Source organism: Rhea pennata, chromosome Z (assembly GCF_028389875.1).
Source record: "Rhea pennata isolate bPtePen1 chromosome Z, bPtePen1.pri, whole genome shotgun sequence".
In the NCBI taxonomy this organism is placed as follows: domain Eukaryota; kingdom Metazoa; phylum Chordata; class Aves; order Rheiformes; family Rheidae; genus Rhea; species Rhea pennata.
This window is the reverse complement of record NC_084702.1, coordinates 18,780,743-18,805,757: the sequence shown is the minus strand read 5'-3', so window position 1 is coordinate 18,805,757 and position 25,015 is coordinate 18,780,743.

The window sequence follows — 25,015 nt, the reverse complement described above, 5'->3', positions numbered from 1 at the left end:
ACACAATGCCCTCTAAAACTGGTTTCTCTCCTGATTCAGAGGAATGTCAGCAGCAATGCTCTAGATTTTTTGCTAGAAGCTTCGTATTTGAAGTCCTAACACAGTGCAAGTCAGCTTAGCGTACGAAATGGTCAGTGGGTTACTGACTTGAGGTGACACAACTATATGCCACAATTTATCATGTGGCAAGCAGGTTTTGACACTTTGAGCAATAGCACTTGGCAGAAGTTTGAAGGGAATCATTTTTGCAAATCTAGGGTGTGAAAGCACCAAAGGGAGATAATGTTTAATGATACCCTTGTTCTCAACTGACAAATCAGATAATGCCATGAGGTTATGAACAACAATGCTTGTATCAAAAACATCCTGACAATTTACCAAGTGCTGCTGCTGTGGAAAACTAGTAGTACACAGGTGTACTTGTTTCCTTGTTTGTTTGTTTATCCTCAGAAAGTGTAAATAAACAATCTTCTGTATCTCAAATGGTATTTAATATTAAATTTCAGCATCTCAAATGTCTTTAGAAAGTCAGCATCTGACATACATACAACCAAGACCTCCTCTGTACTAAATGTAACATCTCATTGATTGTTTCTTTGATGAACAGTACTAAAGTTTTCTAAAATTTGTTTTCAGGTGCATTGCTTATATGTGTAGTTGTCATGAATAATATCCGACATTGATGAATGAAAAAAATTTACACCAGAAAATATATTCATAAATTAATGATCTTTTTCCTTCCTTTTTTTCCTTTTTTTAAAAGGGCATTACAGTTTTGCACTAGCTGCTATTTGACAATGTGATGAATTAATGCTCCAGGTTACCACCACAGGCCTCTCTTACCAATACGTCTCAGTTAGGATCCTGAGAGAGCTGTCCTGGATTGTGAAAAAGTTCAGCCCCTGTGCCCATGCACACCTCTGTTTCACTGCGGACACAACCAACCAGGATGCCCATTAAGAACAACTGAGAAGGTGGCTTTTCTTTAATGTGGATTTCTGCCTACAAACAGCAAGAGTTACAATATCAAATTGTTCCACCTAAGTCACTGTGCAGCACCCTTACTAAAGTAGTTTCAGTCATTACCAGCAAAAACAGGATCAGAAGCAATGACTAGTGATGGAAGATTCAATGTATTGCATTATTCAATTTATCAAAACCTTTTTCCACCCACATGCAGATCCCAGCATATACAATTGCACCTGATCAACCACTTCTGGGCGTCCTTACAATAATACTAATACTCCTCTAGTTCTGCCATCCTTAAGCAATCCTGCCCTGACACTGCTTGTGAGGAGCTCTAAAAGTATTCTGAGTTTGATATTTTCTACACTAGCTTATGGAATTTTTGTATTTTTTAGGGAAGATCTGGCCAAAAGACCTAAGATATTTTTTTCTAAAAACTATTCTTCTCTGGACAATTAAGGTCAAAACTAACTTTCTGAAATTGTTTGGAAAGATTTTGTGGGGCTACAGGTATGTGGAAAGATATTCTTAACTCTTCTGTATAAAAAAGGACTGAACCTTTTAAATGTAATATTGCAAGTAAAACATATTAGCATGCTTTCTCATAACCTTCTGCCTGTGTTTTCTTGTTGTTCTTTTTTCCCCCTAAATTTGCAAGATTGTGTTTATACTGACTCTGTGATGAGAATATTTTATTTTCCCCAGTTTTAATGAACCACTGCTTTGCCCCTCCGCCCTCACATTGATATTGCAACATAAAATTGTTCACTTGCCTTATTCTCTATAGTTCTTGATTAGCAAAATGCATATCATTTTGACACAAGCAAGTCATTGCTCATGCTGTTGCATGTGGCCATCCGTCCTAATTGTGTTGATAAGCATTGAAGGGATGGTAATTTTTTGTATCTCAGTCCTTCAGAGCATTTTTTCCTTTACTGTATGTTCACTTGCAGATATGATCATACTGTAATTTGAAAATTTTTCTGAAGAAATATTTGAAGTTATCAAGGTAACTGGAAATATTTCTTATGTGGAAATAAAAAAAAAAAAAAAAAAAGTGAACCTGTGAATGTGTCAAAAAGGAATACTACTATTGAACTGTGCTTTGTAAGGATAGGCCCAATAAAGATGGAACTTTTCAAGCTAATTCAGCCTCTTGCTAATTAGGTTAAATATACACATATGATCACTGAGACAAATGATAGAAAGTTTTGCAGTGTGCAAGAACGAGAGCATTGAATCATAAGGATCAAGCCTCAGAAAGGTACTTTTAGCTCTGTGGCAGCAGAAAAGAAGTTCTGAAATGTCACTTCATGTCCTCCTTTTTTGTTTTTCTCTGCTGACAAAAAAAAAAAAAAAAAAAAAAAAAAAAAAGGTGCCCTTAGCTGAACTCCTCTACAGATGCTCAGAAGAAGCTTCAGTCATGTCAGAGGATCTAATCTCCATTGAACAATATTCTCACCTAGCAGAAATCTGGTGTGGTTTGAGGAATGAGGCCAATGACCAATATGTATAGTCATTTTTTCCCTTTCTTGCTTCTGTCTCTAAAATTACACAAATTTCTGACTTGCTATGTGAATACTGCAGTAGTTTTAGGAGTTATCCATTTTCAGCAGATGTTTAGAGAACCAGTTATGGCTTAGAAGTTTTGCATCTTCTGCAGTTTATATGTGCAGCCAACATTTGTGTTTGAGTACAGTAAAAGAGAAGAAAATAATTGTCAAGAACAATAAAAATATTTTCCTTCTCAGGAGAAAAGATTCAGCTCTACAAGCCAGCGCGGTATGCTGTTGTGGCATCTGATGTCCTTCCTGCTGTACTCTGACCTAACTAACATGCCACCTTAGTGTTTGTCTGTATTATTTGTGACTTGACCTTTCAATCTTGACCCTTCAAAAAGGTACATACAAACCACTACTTCCTAAACAGAGTCTCATTGAATTCACTAGGGGTTGAGGCAGCAGAACACATTTGCTTTCACTACATTGCTAGATCACAGACACAAATGGAAAATCCCTCCAAGAGACAAATATTATGAAAGTATGCTTCCTGGAGAAAAAAAAATACATGCACTCACACTCACACAAGTACCTACATATATATGTACATACATATATGTACACATACATACACACCTGAACACACACACACACATACACACACATGAATATATAAATATATATATATATGTTATCTGAGCAAAAACTGCTTGTGTAATACAAGTCCTATTTCAATGCTGAGTTTTAAGAATAATTTTTTGCAGATGTTTTTCTATTTGTCCTAAATTCCTTCTTACTGGACTATACGCTGCCCTTTTGATATTCATTAATAGCATAGTTCATTTGTTTGGTACACACAGACTGCCTCCACAAATACAAGTAATAATTTTTATAATTGTACTCTCATTTGTATATTTGGGCAAGAGTTAAGGATCATGTAACATTTCAGAAAACAATACAGATGCGTAACTAGAGTGATTTAAAGTGGAAAGATCATGAGAAACTTCTTGAACAATGAGACACTTAAAAGAGTCAATAAAGACTTTTTCAGGGAAATTGAGGTAGTTTCTTAAAGCACAGATATGAAGCAGATTCCTAAAAGCAGAGTGCACTTTCATCTTAAACAAAAGAGACTGAGCAGACTGTATTCTGATTCTTCCTATCACATGTGAACTTTGGAGCTTTGTTAGACCTCCTGCCGTTGGGCCACGGGATATTCTGCCATACTGTCTTGAATCTTTTCACCTCATTATTCTCTTAGATCACTGCAGAGGCTACCATTGCTCACCTTTACAGAAGCCCTGTACTACTACTACTCCCTTTTCAGCACTTACCAGCTTCTATTTCCCATCCATAGACTTTTGCCTTGAAGTTCCTGTCTTGCAACGGACTTTTTTCCTCAGGCTTCACCCTACTGCTCCATGTGCACTGCTGAGCCCGTGTATACCTTTCAAACGTTGCACAGAAGCTCAAGTGCTTTAACTTGGCAGCAGCAAGGCCTTTTCCATTTCCAAATCTGCAGCCTGCTTTTCTCCTGAAGCTTTGTAACTTGTGACCCAAGCTGCTATGGCAGCATTTTCTAGAGCTTTCCCTGTGCAGATCTTCTCCTACGTTGTACTTGTACTGTTATTTTCACACCTTGCATCCGCAAACCCCTGCTTCCTTATCACTATGTTACGGTGGGTTCTCATGCATAAAAAGTTCCTGTGGTGTGGAAATCACTCCGTTCCTCCTCCTCTGTCTGAATTTTGGTTTGGATTTTAGTTTATATGAGAGAAATTCAAAACTTCTCGATAAATAATTAGATAGTAGTCTTTAAATACCTTATCAGTATTATGCAATAATATACTCATATTTTTGCGAGGGGGCTTAGCAACCAATCAGCACACAATGTTTATTCCTGAGTAAGCATACCCTATTCAGCATGAATATTGTCATAAACATGAACAATCAACAGAAAGTTTGAGTGGATTTCAGTGAAAATTATATAGTATTAGAAAAAAGGATGGCAAAAAAACATTGTTATCCTCATCTATACCCTCACCATCTGCTGCCCTGGAGAGAATGCCTAGGGAAGGAATATCATCAGTGCTTTTCCTGGTTTGTCACTGCAAAGAGTCTTCCCTTTCTCTTTTATTTTTTTTCTCTCTTTTTTTTTGGGGGGGGGGAAGCAGGGAATTTGTCACTGCAAAGAGTCTTCCCTTTCTCTTTTATTTTTTTCTCTCTTTTTTTTTTTTGGGGGGGGGAAGCAGGGATTTTTTTTTTTTTTTTTTTTTTTTTTACCAAAAACAACTTTCATGCTTAGGGTTAGGGTTAGGGTTGAGGAACATCCTCAGCTGTAATACACGAGTAAAACTTTATGCATGTAAGCCTATCTCAACATGTTTTGTGCAACAAATATTCCTCTGTTTTTGTTCAATGTTATGGAAACAAGATTTGAGCAGAGTCACTAGACCTTTCTTGCATGGAAACTCCTGGCAACAGCAAGGAAATGCTGGGCTAGAATAGAAATGGCTGTAGGGGATGTTGTCAAAATTAAAGAGTAGAAAAAAAATGGTTTTATTTATTCTTGACTTCTACATGCAGACAACCACAATTTACAGCAATTTGACACCAAAAGTTTTTGTAAAATATGATGACAGTGCACCTCTCATGATTTGGCTGTTCCATCTCTCACACGCAGCTAAACACATTCCAGATGATGGAACTGACACTGATATAATTTGAGAGTCACGTTGCCATCCTACTCCCACTTGCAGGACAAATTGCAAACGTTGCAGAGGATGCAGCATGCAAACAATATCTAAACAAAGAATAACTTAACAGCAGGTCTCTACTGTGAGATAAGAGACCTTCATCCTTCGTATAACCAAAGATACATCCCACAGTTATATGATAGCTGCTGATGCAATAACTAATTTAAGACCTGAGGATAAATTATGCTTCATAAGTAGTAGAACAGGCATGAATGAAAATTATGAGTCATTGTGCCAGTAATTTCATTGGTCCTTGTGAACCACGTATGGAGTAATAGCTGGTCAGCTTATAAAGCATTAGTCTAGATCATAAAAGCTGAGAGTGTCACACCATGCCACATTATCCAGAGCCCACGGAGATTCAGAAGAGCCTGCAGGATATAAGAAAAATGTATTTTCCTCTTAATTAAATATTGTCCCTGGTCAAGGCAGAAATAGTAAAAGTATTTGAGAAATACCATGCAAGAAAATGCAACGCTATCATGAGTTCAGAACTTCATATATGCTGGATATGACTTGCTAAGTCTCTCAGTAGAGAGTCGTTCTAATTCCAGATACAGTCAATACAGTAAGGTGAGTATCAAAACTGTAATTTGTAAATGACCAGGAGAGCCTTTGGTGGCCCTCTCATGTTGATTATCCAATATGTGAAATACAAGATACCTTCACACAGATTTCCCAGAAAACTTATCTTTCCCATACTAATACACTCGATTCATGATGACCTTCCTACATGTTCAGTATAACTTAATGTGGTACATGTATATACAGCATAACTTAATGCTATCAACTCTCATTCTTCTTGTGAAAAAAGAGTCCATGAATAACGTGGTAAATTAGGTGACAAGTCTGGCCGGGGCTGATTTTTTTTCTATATTTACTGCCTACCATTATATGTTGTTTGTCAAAATTAACATAAGTCACTGGGTACATGGGACTTCACGCAGATGGAGCACCTGGGATCTCACAGCTATCTCTGCTGCTAGCCTGCTTACACACAGTAGCTGGGGGCTACTATCCCACATACTGTGGGATAAAAAAGTGTCCTCAGCTAGTGGTGACGCAGCCTGTTGCTTTGCTTTTTAAACTGTTCGCTGCAATGGTGATGTATTGCAGAAGTAAAGACTATGACCTCAGGGGACATTCCTCCAAAAGGCCTTCACTATGCTGCAGGTGTCATCTCCCCTGTTTCAGAGGGTGGTTTGGAAGGAGGCCAGATATCACACACCACTATTTTATACCAGAACAAAAATATTATTATGTGATTAGATAACTTGATGCCCATTCAAAATCTGATTGAGTGCTTATGCCTTGAACTGGATGAAATATGATTAACTGGATCTGAACATCCAGAAGTCTGACTCCAGTATTACTAATCATCAGTCATGGCCCAAGAGAAGTTCTGTACTCTTTTACAGGAGATTGAATCAAATTATCCTTTCTAATCTAAGGAAATTATGACCTCTTTTAAATATATTATCCATTATTGTTGAACTATGCTAAATACTATGTTATAAATCTCAAGTCGGACTGTCTGTGATTACTCTGCTTATCTATGTTTAATAAATCTTTAGAGTAAGGAATAATCTGAGGAGAAATGAAATAAATCTAGAAGATAACAACTCAGCATAATGTTTTCTTTACTAGCTAAATGGCTAGAAAATTGATTAGTAGGACCTCTGTGAGGTAGTCAGGTATTGTAGAAAGAGTTTGTATGTGTACATTAAAGAACTAAGGGAAGAAGACTATAAGTCTCCGTTATGACTTCATTAAATAATTGAATGCATAGAATTATAGACCAGACTGATAAAGACCTGGAAAAGTAGCATTTATATGCAAAATGAGGTCTGCATACAAATTTATAGGGCAAATGTGTGGAAAATTTGACGGTTTCCAGAAAAAGAAACTATATGAAAAAAATGTTGTTTTTTTAACAAAAGAAAAAGAACAAAGTGAAACACTTATTCAATACAAAGTTATTTTAACAAAAGAAGTCGACAATTTCTTTAAAAGCATTCTATACTGACAAATCTGAATTAAAAAAGAAAGATTCACTGTTAAAAATTTAGACATTAATTCTCTAAGTAATAGGAATTAATCATTTTATTCCCTGATTCAATTCATTTTTATATTCTGCCAAACATTTTTCAGATCCATGTTGAAATCTAATCATCTTTGTACTTAAAAGGTTTCCTAGTCATGGTCATTTTTAAGGTTCTAGTACACTAGATGCTGCCTCTTCTTTTGTCTTCACCTTTTGCATCTCTTGACTATTTCAATTTTGTCATAAAGTTTGCTTATCTTTGCTAGTTTAGTGTATTCTGTAATTAGGTCCAACTTTTTAATTTTGATCAGATCTCAAATGCAATCTGTTGTTTTCAGTCACTTATTTGCTGACTAATTATGAATTAAAATGAAATTTGGGGAGCCGAGGAGCACTGAAGTATGCTATTCCGGCTACTTCACATTCTTAAATATAATCTATCAGTGACATAAATAAATCTACAAAATCTGTAGCAGTGCCAGACAACTGATTTATTCTAGCCAAAGAAGTTATCATAATCTAAAACACCAAAAACTACCAAAAAATTCAGTAATATTATTGTATCCTTCCATGCTTTGAATCCATAAAATATAGACTAACGAGAGATGTCCCCCAAGAAATCAACACACTGAGGCTGAAACTTCTTCCATGGTTTGTTTTAGCTAAAAATCAAAATTCTTAAAAATGAATATAAGCAAGTAATAAATAGGGTTGTGATATTGGCCACATGAGGACAGGATTTCAGTTTCTTTGTGGGGTCACTGACAAGGACTATGATCCTTGAATAGTATTCTTCATTATTCAGTTGTTAAATGCGGATGCAATCTGAAACTCACTGTCACAAAAGCGCATTTAGCACATGTTAGATAATGATGTAGCTAGGGACTAGATAAGAATGGCTCCATATCTCTGGCTGAATAAATAATCCATGAGAATTCAGATCATGGAAAATTCTTTCCCTTCTTTGTTTCCCTATTTGTCACTGAAGACTCAAACGGTATACTTCAATTTAATTTTCAGGATTTAGTCCTTACACAAGGTACAATACGGACTGTGTTTTAGCTGTACTGAAAGCTAATGCATGCCAGATTTGTCAGAGAAATGCTGCTGTCATTAGGTTATATCTATATTTGGGGACAGTAGGCAATTGAACTGATAAATTTAGTCTGTCTGTTCTTATGATCACATTGAGGCATGAAACCTCAATCTTATCAAATTAATTATCCATTAGCAAATTACACCTGCCTCTAATACTTTAGATAAAATTAATGAAGTGTCAGCCTATTGTCTACCCCATTTACCCCTTCACACTTTTCTCTCTGTTCTGTTTTGGTATTGCCATTGGTGCCAGAGATGTGAGATGCTGTTATGACAGGTTGTGTTAACAGGACACCTGCAAACAGAGCAGTAGGACAAATTTGCAAGCCCAGCTTCAAGCAAGTGAATCTTGATTACATTTTTTCCTTCTTAACTAAGGAAATTCTGCTTGACTTCTTGTGCCATCCATAAAGAAGAGTTATACACTTGCTTTTATTTCCTTAAAGATACTGTAAATTATTACTCTTATCAATGCACTTGCCAATTTTTCTGCCATTCAGGTTTTAGGATACTGCACCATTCCTCTGTATGCAGTCTAATTTTTAGATTTTTTTTTCCTATTTTGTCTTGAGTTCTTGAATTTAAATTACAATAATCATTCTAAGTTCCTTTCTGAAAGCTATTAGGCTCTTGAGTCTAGCAAAGACTATGAAAACAAACTGTCAAAGTAGCATTCCCATACTCTGAAAAACCTCTGAAAAACTCTGAAAACTCTGAAAAAGTTCAAGAAGCAGGCACAGATAAAGGAAAAAAATAGAGAAAGGATAAGTTTTATTTACAGAAATTAACAGGATATCCTGAGTCCCAGGAATGGATTCAATGACCACTTCAGCTAAGCACCTGTATTAAATGGAATTTAAGCTACAGTTTAAGGAGGAACACTTCCTTAACTGTTTAACTGCATCAGGACAAATTTTTAAATCATCTTGAAGTGTATTGTTTGAGAGTAGTTGTTTGCCATAATCATATGGTCACTTGGCTATGTTTAAAAGCATTTAAATAAACAAAATGTGAACGAGAGGTTGCCTATAGCATTTTACTATAACATTCTAAACTCTGTATGTGCATGTATGTGTGCATATGATGGCCTTGATGAAAGGTGACCTTTATACAATTACTGCATGTTGCTGCGTATGGAACTGGAATCTTAAAATGTGGTTCCTTCATTCATTTTGAATATTAACAAGGAGAAAAATATGACCTTATATTCAAATTGGAAGTAGTTTAATAACTATTTTTTATCATGTTCTTATGTTTCAGATGTTCTTGCAAGAGAACGAAGCATAGTAGTTCCAGAAAGCTGTTTTCTGGGAGGCAGAAAAGGGAAGAGGAAATTTTTAAGCAATCATTTGAGGATTAAGGCCAGCAGCTTGCAAAATCAGACATCATTGTAGATCACAAGTCCTACTTTCCATATTTTTGCCAATAAAGTTTACATAAATAAGATTATTAAGAATTCAAATGATCAGCATTAGATTCTGTCTGAAGACAGGTGTGACCATGAACTGGCAAGAACACATCAGTGGCCAAGCCTAACAGTAAGTAAATACGTACTAGCTCATTCATATATGCAGTATGGCCTTTGGATGGGTCTTAAACAGCTTCAGGAAATACAATCACTGAGTTATATTACTTATCTACCAATTTTATGTTACTGTCAGGTAGGAGGAAATTACCTCATTCCAATTCCCTAAACATTTAAAATCAGTATTAAAGCACTATTAAACATCTAAAATTAATATCACAGCAGTATTAAATGGTTTTTCCATGTTTAAATATAATAGATCAGTAATTAAAGATTAAATGTTCCTGTAAATATCATTATTACTTTCTCTCTTCACTGTGGTGATATTAAAAATAAATTTAAATAAATAAATAAGCCACCTATAGTCATTTAGCAGCTATATTTGCTCTAAAGTCAGACTGTTATCAGCCAGTTCAAAACCAAGTAACAGAAAACAGAAACGGAGAGAATTATCCTCTCAGCCTTGCACACTTGCGTTGGGTCAGGATCTCTAGATCCCAGGCAGTGGAGGAGAAGGGCAGGGGAGTCCGAGCTCATCCAAATCCTGTCACTTTGGCTCTGTGGGCTCCTTGTTTGGGAACACCAGTGGCGGAGGAACATCAGCATCTGCACAGTCCGCTGTAAAGGCACAATTTGCGATGGAGACGATTTGGGCTGCTTTTCTGAACGGACAGGGGAGGCAAGGGGCTGCGGTACTGACACTGATAGAAGAGCGGAGTTGAAGTGCAGTCACTGTTGTGTTTTACTCATCTAGGACATCGCTTAACTTCTCACCATCGTTTACCCTGGCCGTTTCCTTCTGCGAGGAGGACAAGTGAAATTCAGTGAGGCAAACTTCATAGGCTTACCCGCACCTTCTCCCCATCTCCCACTGTTCCACGCAATGAGAAAGTATGTTATATCCTCAAGCCCCAACAGTCACAAATGCATGCTAGCAGCCACTGTATCAAAAATAACTAAGAAAATATAGCTGGAGAGGAAAACAGAATTTATGGAAAGTAACATGTCAGTAACAGAACTTGAGAAATGGTGTGCTTTGTTCTGCTTTGCAGGCTAGTCATTATGAACCCTGTACCGCCTTAGTTTGTGTAACGTTGCGTACCTATCTTGATTAAGTTCACTAACAGCAAAGATTCTCAAATGTCCAAAATCAGACAAGGAGACAGGATCTTGTGTTCTAGCTGATTCCATTTGTTTGTACTTGATATGCTTTAGATTTGAAAGATCAATTAATGTGAAAAAAATGCCTGTAGGTTAAAAAGCAGCTTTTTTTTTTTTTTTTTTTTTTTTTTTTTCCGCTCTCCTTACAGCACAGTACATTTCTGCTGAGAATAGTGATGTACTGCTCAAGGTCAAAATCAGCTCTGTATTGTTTAAGGGACTTATCATTTCTGGATTCACAAGAACTCCTTTTTTCTGAAATAAAAATTGCCTTGGGAAGAGGTAGGTAGTTAATAGTTGATTATAACCTAACCAGAGAAAGGCAAATTGAAAAGATCTGCAGCAAGATCTGTGCTACTGGACATATTCTAAGCTGGAAAAAAAGGATTTTTTTTTTTTTTTTTTTTTTTTAAGAAAGTAAGAAAGAAGACTATTGCAAAGGAGATGGATTAGCTGTAGGCAGCTGTCTGAAAATGAGCTTGGCAGCCTTTGCTCCGTGATCATGTGCTGATCTGGGGTCTTTCAAAAACCTGCAGCCATAGGCTGTAACAACCCTGGGAAGCAATGTAGGGAACTATGAATAATTTGTTATTTATGGGGGAAGAGGAAATACTTTTCCCCCTGAAATGTTTCATAAAGGTTTACTTTTACTACTTTAAAATATATAGGGAGCTTTTTGTTTGTTTTAATTTTATGATTCATTTTTATCTGCTTTCCTGTTTTGTCTATCATACACAAAAATATGGAAAAGTGTTTTGTGTTTATACTTTTTTTTTTATTTTTGTCATTTTCAACATTTTTGATGGATATGAACCTTGAAAAGCTGCAGATTAGGAGCAGGAAAGTTGAAAAAAGCAATTGAAAAGGGAAGAAAAATATTGAATGTTCAGACATATTTTGTTCTATTTTATTCAAGAGTGGAAAAGGGTTGTTTTTAATAGGAACTGTTTCCTAAACTTTGATATTTTAATGAAAAGCTAGAGAACTTTAATAAGTTGGAAGATTTGCTAATAAAATTGTCAGTTTTTAAAAACAGTGTTAGTTCAATGTACTTTTAACTCTACATTTTATTATACTAGTTGTGTAATGTAATGTATTAGCATTGTTATACTAGTTATTATTATTTTTATTGGTGTGCATTATTATTCTTTCTCTTTTTTTGTTTTGATTTCTATAATTCTATAAGCTTCAAAGGGTTTATTCATTCGAGGGAATTATCCATCTGGTTCTATTACTTCTTTTTTCTTTTTTAATCTTAGCAGCAATTCTATATGATGCTAGGGCTGCACTCAGAAGCATAGCTGAAATGACATTTTAAATAGTCTTTGGTTGTGATAGAAGAAGACAGGAAGATGATGAAAGTATGTAAAAGTGGTTTCCTTCACCCCCTCTTGAGGTATAGAATATTATAATACATCATTTTATCTGCTAATGCTGCATTAATGAATCCCTTCTATGAAAAAAAAGGAAAAAAAAAATGCTTGGTGCTTCTGCATCCATTTATCTTCGCATATAGAAGCATAAAAAACAGAGAGATGGTAAAGCAATAGAAACAACTATGATCTGGCTAAAGCAATTTTGTGTGCACCACGGATATATGTAAATTACTGCAAAATGCTGATTGGTCATCTCAGCTCTTTCTGGAAATACTAATTTCCCTACTTCGCTCATCTGGAGAAATTGAACCTGAAAACTTTAGGGCATTTCCTAAATTAAAGCTGGAAAATACCTCTAGAAAATTCAGTCACTCAGGAGTAGAGGAAAGCAGGGATCTACAAACATATTAACACTGAGCTGACAACAATCAGTAAATAATTCACTCAATTACATATACTTGTGTTTTATTTTTATACATGTGTATCATAAATTGATTATTAAAGAATGTAATGTGAATATTTTGCTATATTTAAAATACAAGTAAATTCCTCACTTGCCAACTTAAAACTCACTAGGGTATTAATGGGATAGATAATGTAGCAGCAACTTGTTTCAAGAAAATAAATGGCAATGATAGCAATCACCCTTTAATGCTTATCAGGCTACTGAAGTTTAAATGTGTTCCCCACATTATTAACAGTGTCAAGATGCAGAAATAAGAAGAAAGTCAATCAATGGCTGCACTTTTTTCAAAGAATAGAATATCCTCAGGTTTCTTAAACTGCTTTTCCAGAAATCAAGCCACAAATTACTGTAGTGAGACAAGAAGTTTTCCCAAAACATATCTACTATTTTTTAATTCTTTACTATCAACTTTATTAAATGAAGTTCTTTTACTTCAGTAAATCTTGGCTAAATATAACATATCTATGGGTGGAGGGAGGATGACATAAGTTTATTTATTTGTTTCTTTTTTTTCATTTATTTGTTTACTTTTATTTCATGAGCCAAAACATCATAATTTAAAAAACTCTGTGCAATGTCTTGATGTTCTTTGGTGACCCCAATCATCAATTTGCACAGATGACCTGTAAATCTAACATATGCAGTAAATTCAGTAATTACATACTTCAAACCATGGAACTCTTAATGTGGATACATTTATTCTAATAGAAGATAATTTTACATTAATATAAATAATTTTAAAATCTGTATAACCCCCAAAAAATTTAAATATGCTGTATTATTATATACATTTGAATCTTTGTATTTAGAAAGAATGTGAATTGTTTAGTTTGCTAAAGACAAAAACTCTTTGCTAAAAACTTAAAGTCCACAGTTATTACAAAAAAAAAAGAATTTTGTTTGCTATTTCTTCTAAATAAATGATTTCTGCTGAGTTCCTTTACCTTCCCCTGACACTGTGCACTTTTTGAGAGTTGCTCATATAGTCTTACAACCTGCTAAACATGAGCACCTATGTATACTGCTACAAATGTCACAGTAAGGTCTTGTTATACTGGAATGCTCTTACAACAAGATAGTCTTGTCTAGGTACATAGGAGCAGATACTATGTACCAAAGCATGGTGCACAATATTATTAGAATTTATAACAGATTTTTTTTCCAGAAAAGAATCTGTTGCATAATTATAATTCATTAAATATTTTGGTGATTTTAAAAAAATACGATTTTAATAGATCACAGAAATAATTAAATATTTATGGCTTCATCCAGCTTATTTTACTATTGGGGCTTCCAATATAGTAGCTATATGATTATCTTGATTAAAACGAAAATTTTATTTCCAGAGAGACAGTGTAGATTTCTTGACAGTGGTTTTAGTGTCTTCTATCTTCTCATTTTGGAAATACCTGGCTCTCATCACAAACAAAACAAAACAAAACAAAAAAAAAAAAAAAAGAGAGAGAGAGAAAAGAAAAGGAGGATTTGCAAATGTGGCTACTGCATTTGCTGATCTTTATGTACCTCCTGCTCTGCTAAAGAAAACTGTTGATCCTTTTGATCCTTTACTGTTCTGAGACAATTTTGGGAAACTCTTACAATAACTTGAGTTATTTCTGAAAACTGAAAACATAATATTTTCTAATTTCCCCACTTCTTGTCAAATAATAAGTTGATGATGTGATCCTCCGAAAAGGTAAAATAATTTTACTGTCTTCGTTACTTGTGGATATTTAAAAGACAGGTTGCACAGATAAATATACATGTATTATTGTTGTCAGGTTAAAGATTTGATCAGGCTTGCATTATCTCTTTTTCTTATTTGGCTGAGCCTGCAGTCTCTAAGAGCTTAACATTACTGCTATGCACAAAGTACATTTCTTAATTTTCCAATGAAAAAGAAAAATAAAAAGAATTATAAAAAAAATGTTTTAAAATAACAGATTAAACAAATAAAATACCAGTAGCCAGGAGCAACTGATAGAAGAAAAAGAGAGAATCTGGGATGAAAAAGCTATGCTGTTATACTGCACAATATTTTCAAGTATTTGTTTCATATTGTTGAGACAAAATGTTTAATCTAGTAAAACTCTGCAGATTGTCTGGAAGCCTGATTATGCAGGGCACTGATGGATTTCAGTGCATTACCAACATATTTTAATGTCCTTCACAGCTTTAATCTTTTAGGAGTAATGATACTTTAACTGAGGTGTGGACAACAAAACAAGGGTTGGTTTTGTTTTTTTTTTTTTTTTTTTTTTTTGTTTGTTTTTTTTCCCTAGGATACATGTATTCAGAAAGTTTTACAGCTATTTTTCCATTACTTTTTTGGAAGAAGACTCATTTTTTTAACAAAGTTTAAGGTTAACATATTTTGGTACAGAAGCAGCTAAAGAGATTTGGGGAAAAAAGAAGAAAAACTCTAAGGGAGAAAACCCAATTCTGCGCACTAAATTCTAATAGTTCATCCACATCACATATACAATACTTTCTACTCTGAAACACCTTTTTTTCTCTTTAAAAAGAGAGGGCAATAGAGTAAGTAGGCTATGGTGCTGTACATCAAGGTCTCATCACATTTACTTGCTTATTTAGCATCTGAGATGCCAAAAAAAGTTTGACATTACACGTAAATGTCTAGTCCCTAATACTGGCAGTCATCAGGTGGGGAAAAAATGTAGGTGACCAAGCTTTGCTTTCCTATATTTAGATATCTTACAACCTCTGCCGCAGATGACACTGAGTACTCTTGGAGACAAGATGCTAAACTAAATTGATCTTGGGTCATTCATATATTTTGCAATTTGGTATTGATGATAATAGGCCCAGAGTCACAGGAAAGTTTTATGTAGTTGGTTGTGTTTTAAGGCAATAGTAATCCATGTATAATGTTCTTTCACATAGCTTATGTTTGATAGAAGCTAAATGAAAGACGGTATCAGTAAATGTAAAAGCTATTATTTCCAAATTTGAGTACTAACTCTCAGTTAGTAATAGTTAACACTGTTAGAAAATTGGCAGTTTTCAACACTCTGTGAAGAAAAGGAATTCTGAAGTCACAGTAGTGCAGGCTATTATGAAAATATGTAATGTCATCAATTAGCACAATACATTTCTTTCAATTCTAAAATAACAATAACAATTGTTGTATCTAGCAATGCTATGCTTTTCATATAAGATAGCATTTGATTGATGAAGTTAAAATTAAAGTAAATAGCTATTGAAAAGGCAAGGTGGTGACATGTGAAAACAACGGTCAAGGAGGATCTGTTCTTTGTCAGTCAGTAGTTTTATTGGCTCAGTTTTTCCATGGCTGCTTCCTCTGATCAATCATCAGTGATTTATACAGCACAACAAAGCAGGAAACAAAATACACCCATCCGCTTTATAAAGATGACAAGGGCGTTAGATGAAGCCCTGGTGATTGAGGACATCCTTTGCTATAGGACCATGGGATCACCTTTGTTACACCTAGTACCACAGTGTCACTAAGATAATCTATTTATCTGTATCCTTACATTAGCAAAACAGAAACCTGGTAGAAAAGCAAGCACAACCCACGATTTTATTCCTTCCCGTGTTATAACCCAGTCATGCTGAAGCTCACTAGGGACAGTACAGGGAGGCCTATTCTGAATGCCAAGTACTCCTGTTACTGGGTCTCAGGTTTGTTGTATTCTCACTAAATCTCCCTCCAGCGATAGATCTGGCTATTTAGGTTGTTTCCTTGGCAGGTTGTCCTTTGATGAGGCAATTTATCTTTAACATACCCCCAAAAGACACTCTCCAGGAACAAGAGTTGGCAGGTAGGTCCTTGTGCTGTAAATGCTGGGTAATAGACCCAGAGAGTGAGATCAGCCAGCACTAAATGGCCATACCCCCTACCAACAACATATAACCATCCGTACACAGGGGAAGAAGTGGGGTGGGATCAGGAAAGTGTGGAGACATTTTCTTTCATATTAAATAAGATTAATCAAGATCTTATTCATTAAAAAAATAAGGTCTGTTTCAGAGAGTAGAAGAAAACAAGATGGATGCTGACCATTTTAGAAACTATGTGAGACAAGTGGTCTGTGGTTATGCGTGAATGCATAATGGCAGCTGTAATGGAGCAGCCCAAGTTTACATTAGAGCCACGTGAAATATCAGTTACAAAATTAAAAACATTCTCAGATTTTATTTTCCCTTCAGCTTCCTCAGAAGCAGCAACGTGTCATATAGAGCTTTATATATTGGTGACAAAGACCTATTTTTTCCTGGATTTCAGCCAAAATTTCAATAGAGCTTTCAGTGGTGAATATTTGATTTTTAGCTTACTTTGTTGGCTGTTATTGAGAAGTAGAAGTTATATCGTTTTCCTTCAGCATCTTTAATTGTCTGTACTTATGCCATTTATTGAAGTGGGTCAGTGCAGAACATCTTGCCCAAAAACAACAACAACAATAACAACAACAATAACCAAAAACCCCATTAAAATTACCTCTATTACAGTGCTACTTGTCCTTGAAATTCTGCTGAGAAAAAAATATTATTTTATTAAATGTAAAAGAAATATCAGTGAATTTCATAGAATTCAATGTGAAAAAATATCAGTTGCCATAAAGCATTGTGAAAAAACAACACTCAGAGGAATAAAGTTTTCCAGGGTTTATAGATGAATTGTGTTTTCCCTTATGCATTCTTAGTCTGACATAAATATGTAATCGGTTATCGGGAGAAGATATATTTTAACACTATTTTACAAAGTGTGGTATAAGTATGTGATGGGGAGCAACACGAAGATTCTGCAGTTGCGTTCAACGTCCTGTCACAATTCCCCTTGCATATATATGTATACAGCCTCTTAAACAAGAGAACATTATCACAGTATATAATTTCCCCTTTATTTTCACAGCTCCTATGAGACTAGACGATGCAAAGATTGTTACTACTATCACACACAAACCTTTAGCTCCTGTGAATTGGTTACTTTCATCATGTGCATAGCAGCTGCTGCCAATTCCCATCGTCCATGAGTTGTGTCTGTTCATATCTCACCCAGTCACTTATGTACCCCATTATCTATGGCAAAAAGAAAGATGGTCTGAAAGAGCTAAGCCACTGAGTGCCTGCATGTTGCTGTTAATTCTGAAGATGGTTTTGTATAGGAAATCCTGCCTACAGGTTGTCTGGTTATGGCTGTCAATGTGTTATAGGACAGAAGACGCTCTAAAGTAAGCAAGATTTGGGAGACATTAATTTACAGTAAGGCAACTGGTATGTCGCTCATAACGTGAAAATAAAAGAGACGTTATTTCTGAAGAAGTATATGAAGTCATATATGAGTTTTGTTTTATTCAGAGAATTAGAATTACATTTTTAACAAGAAATTGCTGAACATCATAATAACTCAAATATCTGGTGTATTATTTGTATTTTGACTTGTAATGTAACATGCACTGCTGTGCAGGCATAAATGTTTATTTAGTATGGCATTAAACAGTACCTCATTTGGTGTACTATGATATTAAGTGATTCTTGATTATGAACCTATCATTAAACACCTTCTGTAATACCGACACAGCACAATTCCTGGTATTAGTGGGGTTAATAGTATATCGGAATTAGTTTGGTAGGCACAGGGAGATTCTAGCTGCCTAATGGTAAAATGTCAGCAGTAAGCAACTGAGCACCTGTCTCCAGACCTCCAGCATATCCTCTCCTGCTTCCTTAATGCATATCTGGTACTGCTGCATAAAAGAAAAGCTGTTAAACAAAGCTGACAAGAGAGACAAAAAAAAAAAAAAAAAAAAAAAAAAAAAAAAAAAGGTGAAATTCCAGAGAGAATGACCTCTTGGGATGAATTTGTTTCTTTGCAGCATCTTTCTCTGTTAATAATGTGTGCCTCAGCCCCTTGGAGAGCTCTCAGTGCTATTGTAAATTTTGCATAGTTTTAGAGACAAAAAATATTCTTTTACCTATTGCCAGTTAACATTCTAGGTATTAGTGCATTAGTCATAGACTTTCCCAAAATAAACTCTATGTGCCTGATCTTTGCTGTCCACTATTTCAGAATCATCAGGTAAAAAACTGAAATAACATTGCTTTTGAAACTTCAAACTGATTCACAAAGAGAAAGCCAGATACTTTTTTAGCAGTAAATATTATTAGAGCTACGTAATCCTATTCTTTTTCTTTAGTGTTTCCTGACTAACTAGGGACTCAAATTTGTTATCTTGAATTTCAAACATTGTCAATGTCAATGACATTTGTCCTTAGGTCCCAGATAAATCATGTATTATACTTCTTTTCGGAGGCAGATACATGTATCTTCTAATGGAGTCATGCAGTTGTTGATCAATTTAAGAAGACTCGTGAATAGAAGAGACAAATTTTGGAGGAACAAAACATAGGCTGACTCTCGCCAGTACTGAGAATCGGCACAGGCACAGCACTTTCCAGAACTAACTAACTAACTAAATAGATCTTATATAGCTCTCCCCCCTCTCAGGTATTTTTGCTAAAAGGCAGATCCTTTCTCACTCCCATAGATGTATGCACACCAGCACTACATTCCTATCTCCCCTTCCCTGCCAGAAAAACACAAAAACAAACAAAAAACCCAACTAAGTGAGCTATATCTGTTGCAGGGTAAGGAGGGGAGAGAGAGAGAGAGGAAGAACAAGGAAATCTGCTGTTTCTTCTATTTTTAAATACTCTAGAGAGTCTTTGATTCTATGGTGATGAAGCTATATATGTATGTAGATAGTTAATTCCTTAGTCCTCTAAGGGAGTTACTGAAAAATAAATGTTGATATATAATTGACTCATAGACATATTGCCTCTGGCAATATGCTATAGAAATGGCATCATGAGATCTAGGGAAACAGATCACAGATTTTAGCAACTGACACTTCACATTTTGTAAGCTTATCCCTATATATTTCAAATGTTAATTGGGATTATAAATCTTTCTACATTTGGGTGAGGTTGGGCTTCATCTCCTTGACAGTAACCTAGTATTATATTTTAAACTTACACAATTAAAATGACTAATATCAGCATGAGTTGGAATAGTAAAATTTCATGTTAATTGTAAATTCATTAAAACCGACACTTACTCTGACATGTGACTGCATGAACACTGTGGTGGTAAAGTGCTAGCAGTGCTTTTTTGACGCTGCATATGTAATTAGAAAAAAAAAATTGCTACCTCCTGTCAGGGTTTTCTATCTAACTGTAGGGTATGTTTTCCACCTCTTTGTTAATATCAGGTTTCTGAGGGTGATATATTGGTCCAAACAATAAAGTAGTATTCTGAAATTAAGGAGAAAGAATTTGGTTAGTATGCTCATAGTTTCATGTATATTATAGAAAATAGAACGGAAAATACTGTAATGTGACGGCACAGATTTGGGATAAATATAGAGGACTGACGTGGTGACAACCTCTAGACACTTAAAACTATTAAGTTCAACTTCTGGAAGGCTATGGATACTTATCAAGTTCTGTTGTTGACAATGAGACACCCTTCTCAGATGGGAATAGGCAATGTGTTATGAGAGATTAAAAAAAATCACAGAATAATATCACGTAACAGTCACTAAAAGCCGTAACTATTTAAATACAGCTGGGGTGTAATGCATGTCAGGGAGACTTGTATAATTTTAGAATCTTAAGAGACCATATGTGGGGGCAGAAGGTGGGAGGAATGCAAAATTTGTGGGCTTAAAAAAACAACAACAGAAAACCTGTGGTGAAGTTCTAAAACAAGATTATGTTAATTTGTGATTCATTGCCAAATGCAACCAGAGATTCATAACACCAATTAAATCAAGTGTTCTAATTAAAATAAGTTTTTGTTTTAGTTCATGTAAGTTGTAGGAAGCCAGAGATTGTGTTTCTCTGAACTGCCTAATAATTTTAAATTCTGAAGAATGACAAAGGGTGCTGAAAGAGGGAGAAGGAATTTTCTGCAGTAAAATCATAGAATCAGAAATAGGGAGATCAGAGTTGTCTTTATCATATACTAATTTTTGACTTTGGATGACTTGCTGGGGCAACTTGGATCTATTTGGTTGATTTCAGTGGGCTGAAGATCAAGCTTTAGGATCTAGTAATTCTTCCTGCATTAAATTTTCAGCCAAGAATTTTTTAGCCATTGGAGACTGCTGGGAAGATTGAGTCTATTATGTTGCCCACACTTTAGCCCAGATGGGATTTATCATGGGTTGTGTTTCATGGAAACTTCAGAGTCAAGGGGATGTACCAGAGAAGCACCTTGGAAGGCAGGACAGTGAGTCCTAAATGTGTAATTGCAGTCTGTAAAAATGAGTCTGTATTCATTGGGGCCATGGCTGACACACTATCTCCCTGCAAAATCTCTCTTATGACTTTAATGTGTTGAGAAAAAACTCTTATCTGATCTTCACATTGCCCAATGTGCGGTATTTTAGTCATTTTTCACTCAAAACTGGACACATAGCAACTGGCATAATCCACATATTGTACAAAGCCCCTGCAAATGTGTTGTTAGAATTTAAAATGTATAAAAGCTTTAACTTTTCTTAAAGAAAAAAAATAAAAAAAAAATAAGCTAATTTGAGCCAAATCAACAAACATTGATCTATTCCATTTCTTTGGTATGACAATTTTCAAAGCAGGAATATTTGCAGACCATCTTGCAAAGGTCATCATCCCAAGACATAGCTCCAGGATGTTCAGAAAGACCACAGAATTCAGAATGCAGGAATCCTGCACTCAACGGTCACTTTTTGGAATGGGTCAGTTCAGGAGTTTGTAACGCCGTAATTTGTATTCAAAGATGTTTTCCAGTGATTATCTTTGGTTCTCTGATATACAACAGTATCACGGGGGAACAGCTAAATTTCATGGGTACTAGAAATCCTTAAAGACAAAATCACATCACATTAAAGAAAATAATATAAAATGATTAATACAGAAAAAAAAATTCCTGAGAAGGATGCATTATCTTCTCTGACATTGTATTGACAAAATGCTTTTTTAAAAATATTATTATTATTATTAATAGTAAGTACTTATTATTAATAAGTAGTGGATATTTAGCTAGTGGAAAATAGATATTTAATTTAATCAGATAAAATGTAAGTATGTATGTTACTATTTTCTCAAGATAAAATGTAAATAACATAGTAACATGAATAACAGATAATATCATCAACTCTAAATTAATGTGGAGTAAAAGGTAAAAAACCAGATGTGTTATAAACTAATATTGTAAGAGCAACTAAAAGGGATTAATAATACATAAAGCTTTTCGTATCAATACTGATTTTTTTTACTACAGTATAAATACCAACGGAAATAAATAAGTGAGCTTTCAATTCCTCTTAGTTTACTTTTGGTTTGCTTTGTTTTTAGCTTTTCTTTACATTATTAAAAAAGATTTATTTAGCTTTTTTTCAGTAGAAGATAAAGTTTCTGAAAATGCCTGTACAGATATTCAAAGAACAGTTAGGCATACAGCCAAGGCGGTTGGGGTGGGTAAAGTGAAAGATGAAAGGTGATCACAGTAGTAACTAATAATAATTTTATTTATAAAGGTTCCATTAGTGTCTCTACCCAAGTCCCCAGTTGGAGGACCCTTGAAGCTTCACACAGAAAATATTTACAAAGAGAATGAACATTTCTCAAACGATGACAATCCTAGGACATTAAGAGGGACAGCAGTAGTAATGAAATGAGAGGTCTCCATTGCTCACGTCTACCAGAAAAAATACCCATCCCTTTGGGTCTGGAGGATCTTGAAGATCCAGAAGGCAGCCTACCTATGTGCTGTAAGAGGCAGAGCGGGTGGGAGGAGGGAAGTCAAGGCATAAACGTTAGGAAAGAGCATGGGGACCTAATATCCTACAGGCAGAATACAAACCCTCGCAGCCGATAGGGATGGCAGGCAGGCTCCCTGGCTAAGGGAGATGTTCATCACCAGGGACAGAAGGTTGCGGTGCCTGCTGTAAAGGAGAGTTTCTTTTTGTGCTGTTGAATGAGCAGAGCTATTCTTTTGCTGGGTCAGAAATAAAAGAGTAGGTACGATGTTTGGGGGCAGAGTGTCTGTGGCGCTCATTTTGGCTGGCAGGAACACAGCAAGCCTGCAGGGATTTGTGCTGTGTCTGACAAACACGGATCAGCTGAATATAGTGATTTCGTAAGGCCTGAGCTGTGTACTCCGCGTTTCAGACACCAGCACCAGCATGACCAAACTGATCTGCTGCTCCTGAAGCAAGTGGAAAATTCCTTTGGCTTCCACAAGGCCATAGTGCTTACACCGTGGCTGTGCTCTTAAGGAAAAGTCTGCATATGGCAGCCTCTTGCTCAGCGGGTTCGTTCTTGTTATGTGTTCAGATTAACTTTTCTACTATTTCTGTGAATTTTCTGTTAATATGCTGGTAGCTCCCAGACAGCACAGCACTGCTCCAGCTGTCCTGGGCACTGGTAAGTAAACATATGTTTAAAAGGACCTTGCCTTATGATGGTTCTCTGACAAAAATAAAAGCCCCCTTTCACCTCTAGCAGTATTACAGCAATACCTACAGCAGTATTTTTACCTCCAACAGTAGCTGAGAGAAAATGGTAGGAATAGCACTGGTTTAGCGCCCCATGCCAGTGGAGCTCCTCCCCAGAGCTAGGTAGGACATGCACGCCCAAGCACGGTCCTGCTGGGCTGCAGTAGGATAGACCACTAAGAGCAAACCTTCGTCAACGCCGAGGAAGCGCCCTAGTCATCCCTCCCAGGGCAGCCGAGATAACAGAACTGACGGAGACGGCTGCCTCATCCCAGCAAGACTGCAGTCTGGGCTGTTGAGTCCTCGTTGCTGCAGGGGACGGTTGGGGGGGAGTGAGCCTATCTTTATTTTTAAGCATAAAGTTAAACATAAATTACTTTCAACATGAGTAGAGAGTTTTTCCCTTCTCTCAAGCCCATTTAAGATTGGTATTTTACTCACTGCACAGAAGAATTGAATGCTGAGAAGTAAGGAGTTTGTATTGGTGAGTAGTTTTAGTGAGGACTGCTGTCTTCAGGGAGGAAGCTTGTGGAGCTTAGAAAGCTGTCTGATATATTGTAAATGAAGCAAACAGATTTCTAAGAAGAGATACTAAACAAATTGTTTGCTGTTTTTTCGCGCAGTGAAACATAAGTTTTCATATTGTTAATTGGTATATGCATTCCTGGAGCCGAATCTTTTTTTCTTTTTTTTTTCTTTTCTTTTTCTTTTTTTTTTTTTTTTTTAAGCATAGGCTAAATTACAGTATTTTAAATTTTTGAAATATTTGAAGGTGTTCTTTGTCAAACTGTTATGCAAAAGTTTTAAAACTAAAAGATTAAAAATACAATAAAAATTAATTTAGAAAATCACAGATATTAATGCTAACATGGTAATCCCAAAATATTTTATTTGGAAAAAAAAAACTTGAACGACATGGTTTTATCATTATAATTATATCATTAAATTGTAGGATACTTTGTAATAATATTTCTTTATTATTACTGCAGAACAAATTATTGGAAATTACATATTTTCACATATTCATCTTTTGCACAAAAGTGGTTTTCAATACAAATAACTAGTTCTATTATAGTTTAATATTTTTTTAAAGGATTAAGTATTTGACTAGCAATATTAACTCTAACATTAACTTCAAATAATATAAAGTGTGAAAAAATAGTATAATTTTGTATGTTTATGTGTATTAAGTTATCATCTAGTGGCAAAGAGATGTTTCTTTTTCCTACCAGTAAGTAGTTCAAGATAATTCTATAGGGTCGTCTGAAGGGTTGGTTGTAATTCCTCCAGCACTGAATATATGTTACCAGAATTAAATCAAAAAGTGTGTATATACCCAGGTATTTGCTTTTCTCTTCTACTTGCATTTGACATAAAATCTGGCTTAAAGTTCATAGGATCACAGGACAGCTCAGGCAGACAGGGTCTTCAGGGAGTCACCAGTCCACCCCTGCCCAAAGCACTCAGCCATGGGAGCAGACTAAGACTAAGTTGCTCAGGGCTGTAGGTAGTCAGGGTTTAAACCCCTCTGGGTCACTGCTGGCCCATTCCTCCTGCCCGCCAGGGTCTTTCTCATGACAGCCCTGCCCTCAAACATA